This window comes from Syngnathoides biaculeatus, chromosome 2 (assembly GCF_019802595.1).
Source record: "Syngnathoides biaculeatus isolate LvHL_M chromosome 2, ASM1980259v1, whole genome shotgun sequence".
Taxonomy (NCBI): domain Eukaryota; kingdom Metazoa; phylum Chordata; class Actinopteri; order Syngnathiformes; family Syngnathidae; genus Syngnathoides; species Syngnathoides biaculeatus.
The window spans coordinates 41,994,481-42,009,632 of record NC_084641.1 but is presented as its reverse complement, the minus strand read 5'-3'; the positions used below and the strand labels follow the sequence as shown (position 1 = coordinate 42,009,632).

Below are 15,152 nucleotides of genomic sequence, written 5' to 3'. Positions count from 1 at the left end.
TTGATAAAAATGAATGATGACTTCGAGCATTGCAAAACACCGGAATCTTAGCAGAGATGATAAATAGACTTGATTTTGTCACAAACGACATATAAATGGATCTTAGGAAGGTTTATTGTCAGGCAGAGTTCAAACACAGGAAGGCAGTCCATCAGGGTGATGGAAAAAAAATCTCAAGGCAAAACGCCTGGTCCAAAAAACACGAAACAATGTAAAAAATCAGACATCCCAAAACGTAACTCAACTTGATATGGCTCAGTAACGCTACGACATGTGACGTGGCAGCTATCTGACACCTGTAAACACACTTGCATATTCACATGGCAACAAGTGGGAAAGCTTAAAGGTCAAGTGTCACACCTATAAATATTCTAAAATAGATATTGTAATGAAAAATACATCTAACATTATTCACCTCAATGTCCATACGAAAAAATAAATATGAGCAGAGAGAGTGACATCCATGCAAAGTTGTGGAAGTGTTATTCAACGACATCCAAGTGGTCGCCATATTGGCTGCATCCCGTCCGTGACGTCACCCGGACATTTGCCATTGAAAACACGTGGTGGACCCTACTATGGGAGACAAACATGCACCTTCTGACATGGAAGCTCTTTTCGAAGAGAACATCACACAACCAAGTGAAGTTACCAGGGCAATATTACCCTATTGTTTCAAGGTATATTCAGATGATATGTGATCACAGCCAAACCGCCTCCCCGTCCGTTCCACTTCCGCGACGGAGATGAGCCATCGCGGCCCGGCGCCGCAACGAGCCACCCCACCCGACAAGGCCAGCGGCCGGGATGGCTCGTCGCAGCCAGGCAGGGTGGCTCATTTTAGGCGTCGAGGTGGCTTACCATGGAGCCGAGCCGGGCTGCTTTACGGCGTTGTCGCACGCGGCTGAGTGCGGCATTGTCGGCAGCGTTGTCCAGTGCCGAAGCCGTCCGCAATCCCGACGCGCAGCCTTTGCTGGTGAGGCGACACAGCAGCCTTCGCCAGGTGAGCCCGACGCCGTCCGACGTGCACATCGACACATTTAGCATGCCTGTCATACATACGCGGATCTTTTGTTACGTTATGAGAGACCGATTACGTGGTCTGCTCCAACCTATTATTTTTTTTTAGTAGCTGAATACACACCTATCTGTCATCTGGAACCCATGAAGCTCTCATCCATTGCACCCGTGCAATCCTTTTTCACGACGAACTGGGTCTCTTGCAAATTTATAAATGCTAAATCCATCCTCCCGAGTGTTGAAGCAATGTCTAGCAATGCAACGAGCCGGCATTTTGGCTAACATGAAGGAACAACGAGCTACCTTCCCGGAGGTAAAACTAATAGAAACAAACGAGTCCACTTGAGGGCGGTCCTGCCATGTACGTCACTTCCTGCTTCTTCTTGAAAACAAATCCCACGAGAGGATTTTATGGCGGGAGTTACAAAAAGCTGTATACATCAAAATCATGTTTTGTGGTGAAAAAACACATGGGTACATCTTGGCCGCCATTTTTTTCATTAAGAGCATACTAAAAATCATGCATTTCATGACAGTGGCCTTTTAAATACATAATGTAATCAGGGCGCAAAGAGGTGCAGCAGCGCGAACGAGGAAGTGAAACGCATAGCTGCTGTCAAACACTCAACTGAACTCTGTGCTTCCGCAGCTGCGGTACCTCGCTGTGCACAGGGCGTGGATAACCACGCCCCTGACATATTTATCACGTAGTGTAAAAATGATCGGGTCGGTGGGAATTTTTTGGATTGGTTAGGAAATTGAAACCACAAACTTTTTTTTTTTTAAAACACCTAATCACCAAAGCAGGTGTTCATGTGACAAAAGCAGTAACACACATTAATGCACACACCCTCTCCATTTATGAACTTTTATTGTTTGTGAACTGATCATCTAAATCACATCGAAGTGAAGGAATTCACGCACAATTGAAGCAAGAAATGAATTTGAACTACAGAGAGTGAGAGAGAGCGAGCGATACCGTAGTCTCATCGAAAAGTAAAAGTAAAGTGTGTTGTTAACCCATCGGGAATTAGCTCACTTCAATGACGTTTGGCTTGCACATTTCCGCAAGATTGTTAAAAGCTGTCAAAGGCAATCATCCTTGGATTGGTACTTCAGGAAACATTGAAAGTTAATGTTTATATTTGTTTTGAATTTATAGTGAAATTAACTAATTTTGGTGGAATTAAGTTGTGTGCGAGCCTCCACCTCTGAAGACGCTTCAATGCCTTTTTGATTGCCACACAGTTTTTGCTATTCTTTACATAATGTACACTTTGAATGCTTATTTGTAAAGAAATGTAACTTAATTTTGTATTATTCTTTACAATATGTACACTTTGAATGCTTATTTTTGTCGGCGGGGGGCGGGGGGGTCAGCGGTGTTGGAACGGATTAGACTATTTACATGTAAAATGCACTTCTACTTACAAAAGTTTCACGTTACGAAACGACTTCTGGAACACATTAAATTTGTAAGTCGAGGCACCACTGTATTCCTTTCGCCTCTCCTTAGTCCTTTCAGTGCCACACTTTTTCTTTGCTAACCTCTTTCCTTGGATGACTTCCTGTGTTTTGGGTTTCCACCACCAAGTCTTCTTCACCCCTTTCCTACTAGAAGACACACCAAGTACTCTCCTGACTGTCTCTCTGATCACATTGGCTGTAGTAGTCCAGTCTTCCGGGAGCTCCTTAACTATATCAAGAGCCTGCCTCACCTCTTTCCGAAAGGCCACACAGCATTCTTCCTTTCTCAGCTTCCACCACGTGGTTCTCTGCTCAACCTTTGTCTTTTTAATATTCCTCCACACCACCAGAGTCATCCTACACACCATATCCTATGCTGTCGAGCAACAATCTCCCCTACCACTACCTTACAGTTGATAACCTCCTTCAGATGACATCGTCTGCACAAAATGTAGTCCACCAGCGTGCTTCTATCTGCGCTCTCGTAGGTCACCCTATGTTCCTGACTCTTCTGGAAAAAGTTGTTCACTACTGTCGTTTCCATCCTTTTTGCAAAGTCCACCACCATCTGTCCCTCAGAGTTCCTTCGGATGGATGCCATTCTTACCCTTCACTTCTTCATCGCCCATGTTTCCATCACCATGTCCATTACAATCAACACCAATCACAAGTCTCTCTGTGTCTAGGATGCTCAGAAGTACTTCATCTAGTTCTTTCCAGAATTTCTCTTTCAACACTAGGTCACATCCTACCTGTGGGGCATAGCCGCTAATAACATTATCCATAACACCCTCAATTTCAAGTTTCAGCCTCATCAATTGATTTCATACTCTTTTCACCTCCAAGACATTCTTAGCCAACTCTTCCTTTAATATAAACCCCGACTCCATTTCTCTTCTCATCTCCTCCATGGAGATTATTTAGGCAGGCTGGCTGATCTCCCAAATGCTTGGGTAGAGCACCAAAACGTGTGTACATAGGACATTCGAAAAAACAAAAGAAAAACTTCAAGTGCAGGATGACCAAAGCCCTTGATTGGCGCTGGTCGTCACGCCACTCGGAGCAAACTTGCGTACGTTTCCTTCCTGATGTATCTTTGTCCATAAGATGCCCCCCACACACACAAGTGTACTTTTGGGGTGTGAGCAGAGTTCCCCTGTGTCGGGAGGTCTGGTGCATCTCTACGAGAGGCGGGGATCCCTGGCTGGACGTCAGTGGCTGTACAGCGTTGAGAAACAAGAGCAAGCGAGTGAGCCTTGAGCAAAGGGGCTTTGGCCTTTTATGCATAGGGAAGAGAGGGAGTGGCCATCAGAACCACAAAGGGCCTCTTCATATTGGTTTTCCATTCTAGGAATATTTTGTGATTTCAAACCATCCATTCATGTTCTGAGCCACTCATCCTCACAAGGGTTGTGGTAGTGTTGGAGCCTCTCCCAGCTACTTTTGGACAGGAGGTGGGATACACCCTAAACCGGCCAATTGCAGGCGGTTTGAAACCATTCAGAATAAAAAATAAATTTGATAATGAAATCGATTTCTAGCTTTGCGTTGTCATACACTGACTTCATTGCGGCTTCTTGCTCGTCACCCCAAACAAAAGGAGTTTCCTTTTTCAGGAGTTTGGTTAGGGGGTGTGCAATATCAGAGTAGTGTTCAATGAACTGCTGAGAATAATTACACCCAGAAAACTGCTCGGTTTGTGAAATATTAGTGGGAGAGCTTATGTTTCGGAGTCCCTGAATGTGGCTGGATTGGGGTTCAATCTCATTTGGGTCAACCTGGTGACCAATATAATGGTTTTTTTTTTTTTGTTTTTTTTTTGCTGTTCCATTCTCCTTTTCAGGAGGGAACTCTTGGCTCTGGTGGCAGTAAATTGGGATGGGACATGGTAAGTTTCTGCCAGGTGGGCATCCCGCAAGGCGCTTTTCATTATGATGTCATCAACGTAGATGAGGTTGCCCCTGGCTGAAGGATCACAATTGGTCTTGTTGAGGAAAATGTGTATTGTTTATCAAAAGTGAAAGCCAATTTATGCTGGTAGGCAGGTTTAACTGGAATGGTCCAGTCGACATTGATAGTGGGGAAAAAATTAACATTGCATAGTTTTGGAAATTCTTGTTCAAACTGGGCCAAAACTCAGCGAGACAAGGAATTTGAGTATTCAATTTTGGGTAGTCAATGATGGGCTTCCACTTCCCATTCGGTTTTAAAACTGTCCAGATACGCGCCTTTGTGTTGGTGTGTGGTGTTGTCCGAGGTCAGAGATTGCACAAGTTATGATGGGAACAACGGAGGTTCCCCGGTTCATTTGTCGCATCCACTGTGCCTCTCTTTAACTTAGTCAGACAGAGTCATAATGATGGCTCCCACTTTTTGTCTTTGTACAGTGCCATGAAAAAGTATTTGCTCCCTTCATGATTTGTTTTTTTTTTGCAGCTCTATCACACAAAGGTTTCAAATGATCAAACCAATTCTAATATCACTGAGAGACAACCAAAGGAAATAAAAAAAATGCAGTTTTCAAAAGTCAGAAAAGAATAAATAAATCCAAAGCTTTCTGACCCTCTGTGAAAATGTAATTGTCCCCTGAACCTAAAAACGGGTTGTGCCACTTTTGGCAGCAATAGCTGAAATGAAGCATTTGCGATAATTGCCGGTGAGTCTTTCATATCGCTCTGGAGGAATTTCATCCCACTCCTCTTTTTGCAAAATGGTTTCCATTCATCCATACTGTTTGGTTTTCTTGCATGAACTACCCTTTTAGGTCACATCACAGCATCTCAATTGGATTTAAATCCAGACTTTGACTTGGTCACTCCAAAACCTGATTTTTTGTTTTTTCTTTTTTTTTTTTTGAGCCATTCAGAGGCGGACTTGCTGGTATTTTTCAGATTGTTGTCCTGCTGCATCATCCAAGAGCGCTTCAATTTGACTGCACGTACTTATAGCTGGATGTTCTCTTTCAGGATTTTCCGGTACATGGCAGAATTAATTGTTCCATCAATCAGAGCATGTTGTCATGTTGTTGAGGTAGCAAAGCAGCCCCAGACCATCACCTTGCCACCACCATGCTTCACCGTTGGCATAAAGTTGTTTTTATAAAATGCTGTGCTATTTTAACGCCAGATGTAACGGGCCGCATACCTTCCAAAACTTTCAGTTTTTGACTCGTCAGTCCACAGAATGTTTCTCCAAAAGTCTTGAGGATCATAAAGATGTTTTTGGCAAATGTGAGACAAGACTTTTTTTTTCATCTTTGTTCATTGCAGGGGTTTTCAACTGGGAATACGGTGGATTACATTTTTGGCCAGCATCTTTCTTATGATACAGCCATGAACATTGACCTTGACAGAGGCCAGCGAGGCCTGGCGGCTTTTACATGTTGTTCGAGGTTCTTTTGTGCCCTCCTGGATGAGTCGTCGTCACACTTGTTCCCAGTTTTCTCCATTTGTGGATAATGGCTCTGACAGGGGGTCCATGGAGCCAAAAAGCCTTGGAAAACGGCTTTGTAACCTTTTCCAGACTGATGGATTTCACTTTTTTTTTCCAATTTTTTATTGAATTACTTTGGATCGTGGAATGATTCATTGGTTCGTGAGATCTTGTAGCCTACTTGACGTTCTCTGACAGATTCTACTTGATTTCTTTATTCAACAAGTATGGTGGTTATCAGGTTTGGGTGTGGCTTGTGAAATTGAACTCAGCTTTCCCAAATTTGTGGTTAGTCACAGTGACTCTGTGATTTAACAGGGGCGCTGGCAATTACCGTTTCACAGAGTGTCAGAAAGCTTTGGATTTTTTTTTTTGGTGTGCCTTCGCTTCTTTGCTCGCTTTGAATCACCCTAGGGATACTCAGTTGCTCCAGAGCAAACCCTACTAGGGTCCAGTAATTCTCCACTTACTGTACAGGAACACGATATGAGGCGTGTGCTCCTGGCTATTAATCCCAGGAAGGCTTCTTGCCTGGACTCAGTATGTGTGCCCACCAGCTGTCCTTAATCTAGTGCAAGATCTTCAACCTCTCACTGGTCCAGGCGGTCATCCCCACTTGCTTGAATTCTTTCGCAATTATTCCCATCGCCAAAAAGAAACCCTTAACCAGCCTTAACAACTCTTCCCCTGTTTCCTTCACAACTGCAATTTAGTGCTTCGACAGGCAATTTCACAAGCACATCAAAGACCGTCTCCCCCACAACTTCGACTCCCACCAGGTTGCATACCGGGGGAATAGATTGACAGAGGACACAATCGCCTTAGCTCTGCATGCTGTTTTAAGCCGCTTAAAACGATCGCAGACCTATACTAGGAACCTATTTGTGGATTTCTGCTCAGCCTTTGATGTAATCATAATAGACACCGATGACTGAGTTTGACATCCTGGGCCTCCCTCCTCTCACATGCTCCTGGATCAAAAACTTCCTCAACAGACTGCACACTGTTAGATTTGGCTCCACCCTGCACCGGCTAACCACAGGGCTGTGTGCTGAGCCCCATCCTCTACTGCCTCTAGACATTTGACTGCACCTCAAGTCTACAACAATAACATCATTATCAAGTTTGCTGACAACATAAAAGTGCTTGGGTTGGTCTCAAGGGGAGATGAGTCAGCCTACAGAAAGGAGGTCCAGAAGCTCAAAACCTGGTGCTAAGACAATAATCTGACATGGAACAGACACACACAAAAAAACAAAAAACAAAGGATATCATTGTGGACTTCAGGAAACACACATACACTGTGCAAAAACACATAATTTTTTCATCTCAATGTCTGAATGAAGTCAAATAAGACTAAAGCTCTCCTGTTTCAGGCCAGTCAAGATCAAATTATTTAACTTTTTTAAATTCCACAATGAGAGACTAAATTTCTTAAAGAATTTTCTATTTTTTCGTCAAGGTAAAAGTTTACATATGGTGAAGAAAATAAGTATTTGAACACCCTGCTATATTGCAAGTTCTCCCACTTGGAAATCATGGAGGGGTCTGAAACTTTCATCATAGGTGCATGTCCACTGTGAGAGAGATAATCTAAAAAGAGAAGGCCAGAAATCACAAATTATGATTTTTTTAACAATTTATTTGTGTGATACCGCTGCAAATAAGTATTTGAACACCTGTCTATCAGCTAGAATTCTGACCCGCAAAGACCTGTTAGTCCGCCTTTAAAAGTCCACCTCCGCTCCATGTATTATCCTGAATCAAATGCACCTGTGTGAGGTCGTTAGCTGTATAAAGACACCTGTCCACTCGGGTGAATCTGGTCCCCCGACATCTTTCAAAATCAACAAACTCTTTTCTGGTGGTGAGGTTCATCATGTAAGAGCTGTGTTTAAATTTGAATGAAATTGAATCATTTTTAGGGGTTCCTCATGGAGATCGAATTTTTCTAAATTAGTCGGATTTTGGTAAAGAATAGTCGATCAGAAATACGGCCATTTTCCGGAAAAAAAATTCTAAGCTATCGTCGAGCGGTGTCGAGAACGCCAGGACATTCCCCGGAACGTTCAGAACCATTCATGAAATCCTTGAGCAGGTTGACCTCTCAGCCCTAGTTGGTGTTTACCTCTCAGTTACCGCAAAGTCATTGAACTGTCAACATGGGTGCTGCGAAACAGAAATACCCGCGGTATTTTTTGCTTGTGACCGTCCCAACCGCGGATGATAAAGCCATCAAAGGAGCCAAACTTCCTTCCAGAAAAAAGATTCTTCTGTCATTCATTGCTGCAAAAGAGGAATTACAAAGACAAGACGTCGCCAAGCCTGTCAGGGAAGCCGCGAACTCTGTCGTTCAGGAAGTTGTGATTTTTTACCAGAAAGTGAGGATAGCAACAGTTGCGGAAAACAAGAGCCCGGAGAAGGTTGAATTGTTATACGCTGATATGCAAGAGCTGATGAAAATTCCGAAAGATCGACCATTGTCAGGAAGACCGCTTAAACGCATCGAAGATTTCAAATCCGGGTTGGAGACGTTTCCATTCTGGCCATGTAATGTCTTCGATTGTATTTCGAATGAACCGCCTGTTCCTGAAAAAACATGTTGGAGACCAGGACGAACGTGATGAGAGGCATTGATTCAAACTTAGCCACAACCGAGAAGAAAGTCGCGGAGCGTGTCAAACAAAACACCATGTGCATTGAGAGAGAACGTCAACGACAGCTTGAGACAGAAGTGAATAAGGAACTGGTCGAAGACCCGGAAGAGTCATCCGAAACAGATGATTCAGACGAATTCGCTCCATCAATATCGACTTGACTTCCCCATCGAAGACTGAAGAAGACTGGCTCATATATACACGTCCCATTTGATGTACTGAAATGATGTACCAAAATATTTTGCAAGTAGTGGAAAAAGATACAAAAGCTGTACCAAAGCAATGGAAGAAAATAAAAACTGAAATTGAAAATTGGTATTTGCATTTGTTCACTGTAGACAAACTGAGAAAAATGTAACATTTTACTATTGCAGCGTCCTTTCCTTTTGGCTATTTTTTTATGAAATCACGGATATTTTATTGCTTGCAGTCCACTGATGCAAGTAGAAATGTAGGCTTTAATGTGTCAATTTGAAAGATGCAATGTTGAGATTTCCATCGCGATGAGGAACCCCTAAACATTGAAATATTTCATCCGAATTTCACCATTTTACTTTTAATATCAAGACTCACGCTAGAAAAAAAGTTCAGTTCAAAAGACTCAAGTTTTCAAAATTAAGCGGGACCAGATTCACCCTACTGTCCACCCCATACATCAATAAGACTCAAACTTGTAACATGGCCGAGACCAAAAAGCTGTCCAAAGACACCAGAGACAAAATTGTACAACTCCACACGGCTCGAAAGGACGACAGAGAAATTGCCAAGCAGCTTGGTGAAAAAAGGTCCACTGTTGGAGCAATCATTAGAAAGAAAATGGAAGAAGCGAAACATGATCAATCTCAATCGGAGAGAAGCCACATGCAAGATATCACCTTGTGGGGTCTCAGTGATCCTTACAAAGGTGAGGAATCAGGCCAGGACTACATGACAGGACTTGGTCAATGACCTGAAAAGAGCTGGGACCACCCTTTCCAAGATGATTGTTGGTAATACAGATGTCATGGTTTGAAATCATGCATAGCACCGAAGGTTCCCCTGCTTAAACCAGCATGTCAAGGCCCGTCTTAAATTTGCCAATGAGCATTTGGATGATAAAGAGGAGTCATGAGAGAAAGTTTTGTGGTCAGAGGACACCAAAATGAGAACCCATCTCCTTCCTGAGCGGCGTGATGGCTGGACATTCCCATGATGTTTATGCTTGCAATATAATTGGTTGAGCAAAGGAATGTGGCACCTTCAATGTGGCATCTGGAAATTGCACTCAAGGATAAGCCCAACTTGTGGAGCTCCACAATTCTTTCTCTTATTTCCTAGCTGATTTATGTTGCTTTCCCATGATTGCAAACAAGGAAGGAGAGTGTTTGAGGTATGGCCTTAAATACATCCCAGGTGTGCCATCAATTTACTCACACGTTGTCAGTTAACCTATCAGGAGCTTCCAAAGCTATGAACTCATCATCTTTGCTTCCCCATGTTCTTTAACGTTTTGTGGATGTGAACATTTGAAACTCGCAAAAAATGTGGAATTCGCTCTCTCTCTCTCTTTCTCTCTCTCTCTTTTTTCCCCCTCTCTCTGTCTGGCATTTACTGTAACAAATTTTGGTTATCCTCACTGACCTGAAACAGGAGCGGTTTAGTTTGATTTGACTTCAGACAGTGAGACAAAAAATGAAAGGCATGGCTTTACACTGTTTATATAAATTTCAGGCTTCAACTGTAGGTTGGACTTCTTTGGGTTGTCGGGTTTAACATCTCCAGAATGTTGCGTGTCAGTCGTAGGTGTGTCACATGTAGCTTTCTCTATTTCCATCTCTGGTGGTCTGTGAAGAAGATGCCTGATTCTTTCCCTTTAGGGTGTTTTTGTTTAGCGAAACCTTTCGCAGCCAATTCACGCAGTTGGGCACTAAACAGCGAGCCTTTGCATGCTGCCACACCCAGCTAATGGATTGTGTTTGGATGTAGGTTTATGACAGTGTGGTTTGGTCCTCTTCCATATTCAGTTCATTAATATTTCCAAAGTTCATTTTACACAACTGACAGTAATAAGCTTGTGGTGTTTCGAGTCTGCAGGCTACAGGTAAGCTGCTTATGACCTCTGGATCATCAAATACTTGAGACAATGCTTGACAGAGATCCGAGTAATCAGCCAGTAAATCACGTGGTTGTCGTTCGATTAAGCTACTTACTTCTGGATTTGTCGCTACACGTCACACCCCTCCTCGACGCTTCCTGGACCACCGGTTCGTTCACAACAACACAAGGAATGATATCCACATCCCCAGCTTGACCTATTGATCTGCGCCAACTTCCATGACTTCAATCTCACAGTCCCTGTGATTGGTCACCTCCCACTTGACCTCTTCCCATTGCCTAGCTACATGGTACAACTCACTGTTCCTTCGTAACACTGGTTTCGTTCTAGTGGAGCATAGTGAAGCTAATGATATCATCAGAGTGGACATGGCGACAGACCAGCACCTCATGATCCATATGCTCAGTACAGTCAGAGCTGCACCAGAAAAAGTGGCTCCAGTGACTTCAACCACTCCCGGTGCCAAATGCCTCGCGAACTGACTCACCGACACCGGAAATACATTGCGACAGTCGCCCACCCCCTTATCCTGACTTTGATATTCTCGCATAGCAGGCTCAAGTGGATGCTGACGCTCTCAGTTCTAATAATGAAAGACAGCGTTTCTGGGAAGTGCTAATCAAACATGTCACATGATTCACTAACGACTCATTTGCCTGCTGCCTAACTGACGTGCACATGGTCCACACTCTGAGACACCCTAAACAACCGCAACCAGTTGATGAACTTACAAAAGGGGGGACTGCACCTGTGATGCTAAACAACTACACCAAGGGGACATGGGACCATCCCCTCAACCTTGTGAGCCAACTTGACCCCCTAATAAATGGGAACATTCCGCCCTTTAAAACTTGTTTTGTGGACTTTGTCCACAAACAAGGAACTGCACTATCAGCTATCATGCTGAGCTTCATGGTGACTTCGTGACGTAGCTGGCCCACTCCTTCGATGGCTGCAAAGTCATCCTTTCCATTAACCCTATCCAACCACATCGGGGTTTTTCTCTTGGGAGTTCCAGTCTTGAATGTCAAACATGAGTTCTGAGAAAAATAGCCTTCCTTGTTACTCTCCCAAGTATGTATCAATTTCCACATCTATCGCACAAAAGATGTAATTAATGCTGGCATCTGGCAGCACAACACCTATATCTGAGTCAATACAGTAATCCCTCTCTACTCCGTGCTTCACCTATTGCGGATTCAATGCACCCCCCCCCAAAAAAAAAAAAGCCAAATCGGCTTTTTGGAGATGATTGGCTGCATCATCGAAGCTCCACCCAGAAACTCTCTCTCTCTCCCCGGCCCTCCTCCTTCCTCTTTCCTATTCCCTAAACTGTCAGTGTGTGAATGACAACTGTAGTTCCAAATGCATCAAAGGCGCTGTGGTTAATCTTCAACCTGCCGCTGAAGCACCCAAGCTGAAGAGAAAGATGCAAAATAAATAGATTGCTTGAAAAGGGAGCTGCGTTGGCTTTGTTGACGGTGGATTGGAGACAAACGGCCCTGTGACTGAGGAAGAAGCTGATGGATCGGCGAAAAAGTAGAACTTTTGGATATGATCAAAGAGGACAGAATTTCTGCTTTTGTGCCGCAATTATGGCATGAATGAATCAGAGGCGCGCTACATAAAAAATGATGTGGTAAACATCTGTAAAACTGCTTCAATAACTTAGAATAAGAAATAGATGCACTATTTGCCTTGAGGTTGTTCGTGGAAAAGGACAGAGAAGGTCAGAATGAGCTACATTGTATCTTTGTAGATCTAGAGAAAGCCTATGACAGAGTACCAAGAGAGGAACTGTGGTACTGTATGCGCAAGTCTGGTATGGCTTAGAAATATGTTAGAATAGTAGAGGACATATATGAGGGAAGCTGAACAACGGTGAGATGGGCCCTTGGTGTGTCAGAAAAATTTAAGGTGAAGGTGGGACTGCATCAAGTTTCCGTGCTGAGCCCATTCCTGTTTGCGGTGGTAATGGATAGGCTGACAGACGAGGTTAGACTGGAATCCCCTTGGACCATGATGTTCACAGATGATATGCAGTGAAAGCAGGGAGCAGGCGGAGGAACAATTAGAAAGATGGAGACATGCACTGGAAAGCAGAGGAATAAAGATTAGCTGAAGTAAAACAGAATATATGTGCGTGAATGAGAAGGGCAGAGGGGGAAGAGTGATGCTCCAGGGAGAAGAGAGAGCAAAGGTGGACGACTTCAAATACAGTGGCGCCTTGGTTCTCAAACACAATCCGTTCTGTAAAGTTGGTTGAAAACCAAAATGTTCGAAAACCGAAGCACGTTTTCCCATTACAATGAATGGAAAATGAAATAATGCCTTGAAGCCTAAAAAATGTTTTTTTAAGTGATTTTTTTTGTTTTTTAGATTTTCCTGATAATAAACTGCATCGTAGAAATACATGTATAGGGTTAGGGTTACAAATACCGTTTACATATTTTAAACGTTCTGGTACTCACCTAAACATACTGTACATCCCGCAACTTTGCGATTTTTCACTTTTCGTGCGTGATGCTGGTACCAATTAACCAGGAAAAACGAGGGATTACGCTACCCTTGCGATAGAGTCCTATCATGATAGCAATCCTGACCTGTATCTGGTGGAATATTTGCACGTATACAGTCACAAAAGACATCCATTACCTGTTTACCAGTAAGGTGTGTCACGTCCCATCGGAACGAGAGGTAGGACCCAAATGCAGGAACTCGGAAGACGCAAGGTAGTTCAAGAAGAGACACGTTTATTGTACGCAGAGGTCGGGGATCGAGCAGGCAGTCCGGTGCAGCAGCGGTAGTTGTGACGTCAGGCGACGAGAACAGATGAGCGGACAGGCAGGAGTCGGTACACGGGGAAACAATCCACGCAGGCAGAAGGATCAAGGAGTCAGGCTTGCAAGGTTGGTCGGAGAACATGCGAAGGTCGGTACACACAGGATCAATCAGGAGTACGAGAGTGCTGGAACGGGACATAAAGCTCACCGAACTGGCGCCGGACCAGTCGTCACCGGGTCCTATATATACGGGGGATGATCAGCCCGCATGAGGAGCAGGTGTGCGCCTCCCAATCAGCGCAGCCGCGCGGGCACGTGCACAGCTCATGCTGAAGCGGCAGGATCATGACAAGGTGATTCATTAGATGAACGCTCATTTTTGTTTGGCACAGTTTTTATGACGGATGCCCTTCCTGACACTCTTCTACATTTATCCAGGCTTGGGAACGGCCTACAGATTGCATTGACTTGTGCCCCCACTGGGGCTGCGTTTCCGGGTAATGCCACAGTTGCCCAGTATTTTTCTCTGCTGTTGTTACTGTGTTGGCGGCACAGTTCTGAGGTCCCGAGTTCAATGCCAGGTCCACTTGTGTGGAGTTTGCATGTTATCCCCGTGCCAGCGTGGGTTTTCTCCGGGCACTTCGGTTTCCTCCCAAAGCCCAAAAACATGCAACATTAATTGGACACTCTAAACTGCCCCTAGGTGTGATTTTGAGTACGGTTGTTTGTCTCCATGTGCCCTGCAATTGGCTGCCAACCAGTTCAGGGTGTACCCTGCCTCCTGCCTGTTGACACCTGGGATAGGCTCCAGAACTCCCCATGACCCTTGTGAGGATAAGTGGCTCTGGATGGATGTTACTGTGTTCCACTGTGTATGTAAACCTTTGAAATTGTTTTTGTAACCTTCTCGTTAGAGCAAAGAGATGGTTTTGATGCTATGGAAGGACAATGCAGATCACTGGTTAAATGCCATAAAATGTGACGACAAAAAATGTCAAGAAAAGGATTGAACACCTGAATTTTTACTGTTAGAGGTCCTTTTTTTAATAGCACAAAAAGGTGGTATTTGACCAGGTTAGGTGTGTTCTGACATTTTATATCCTATTGTTGGAGGACGCTTTTTTTCCTCGCCATGTGTTCGTTTAATTTCGGGTAGTGAGAATGTTGGTTATCCAAATACAGGCTGGAGATGAACAGTTTCTTCTTCTTTTACTTACAGAATATTCTGGGCACAAATGAGTGACAGACAATGCCTGTAGCAGATCAGAAGTGCAAAGATACAGAGGACTCACAGCATTCCCCTCCTATTCCGCATCACAAACATATAAAGGAAAATAAAGAGCACCATCACAAATAAAGAACATCACAAAGAGAACCACATCATAAAATAAGAGCATCACAAACTATCTTCATCTTAATGACTAAGCTGGTAATAACTGGCACATTCCTATGCCCTGGTCTCTCCAGTAATGTTAACTGATGATTTGGCATGTGTGAGCAATGTGAGCAAAAGATACGCATCAATAAAGAGATACACATCGATAATACACTTCACTATGTATCTGGGAAAAGCAATTGCCCCCTTCTGAAATTAGGAGGTTTTGGAACGCTTCATTCAATTTCACTGCCCACAACCATGGGTAATTACCACCAGATTTTTTTTTAATCAAGAAAATAATTCCTATAAGACAAAGTGTA

At 43.7% G+C, this 15,152-nt stretch overlaps 1 protein-coding gene across 12 annotated transcripts in view; it reads right to left on the bottom strand.

Moving 5' to 3' along the window:
• The window catches only part of plxnb3 (plexin B3), a 266,957-nt gene that overhangs the window by 235,859 nt on the left and 15,946 nt on the right, over positions 1–15,152 (bottom strand). For 2 of the 12 annotated variants that reach the window (XM_061806182.1, XM_061806212.1), the window contains exon 1: positions 862–1,049. The exons of 8 other annotated variants lie outside the window; for them this stretch is intronic. The gene's annotated coding sequence lies outside the window, so the exon portion shown is untranslated. Of the gene's footprint in view, positions 1–861; positions 7,465–15,152 lie in introns of those variants that run through there. 2 more of the 12 variants (XM_061806222.1, XM_061806193.1) reach the window with 2 other exon arrangements.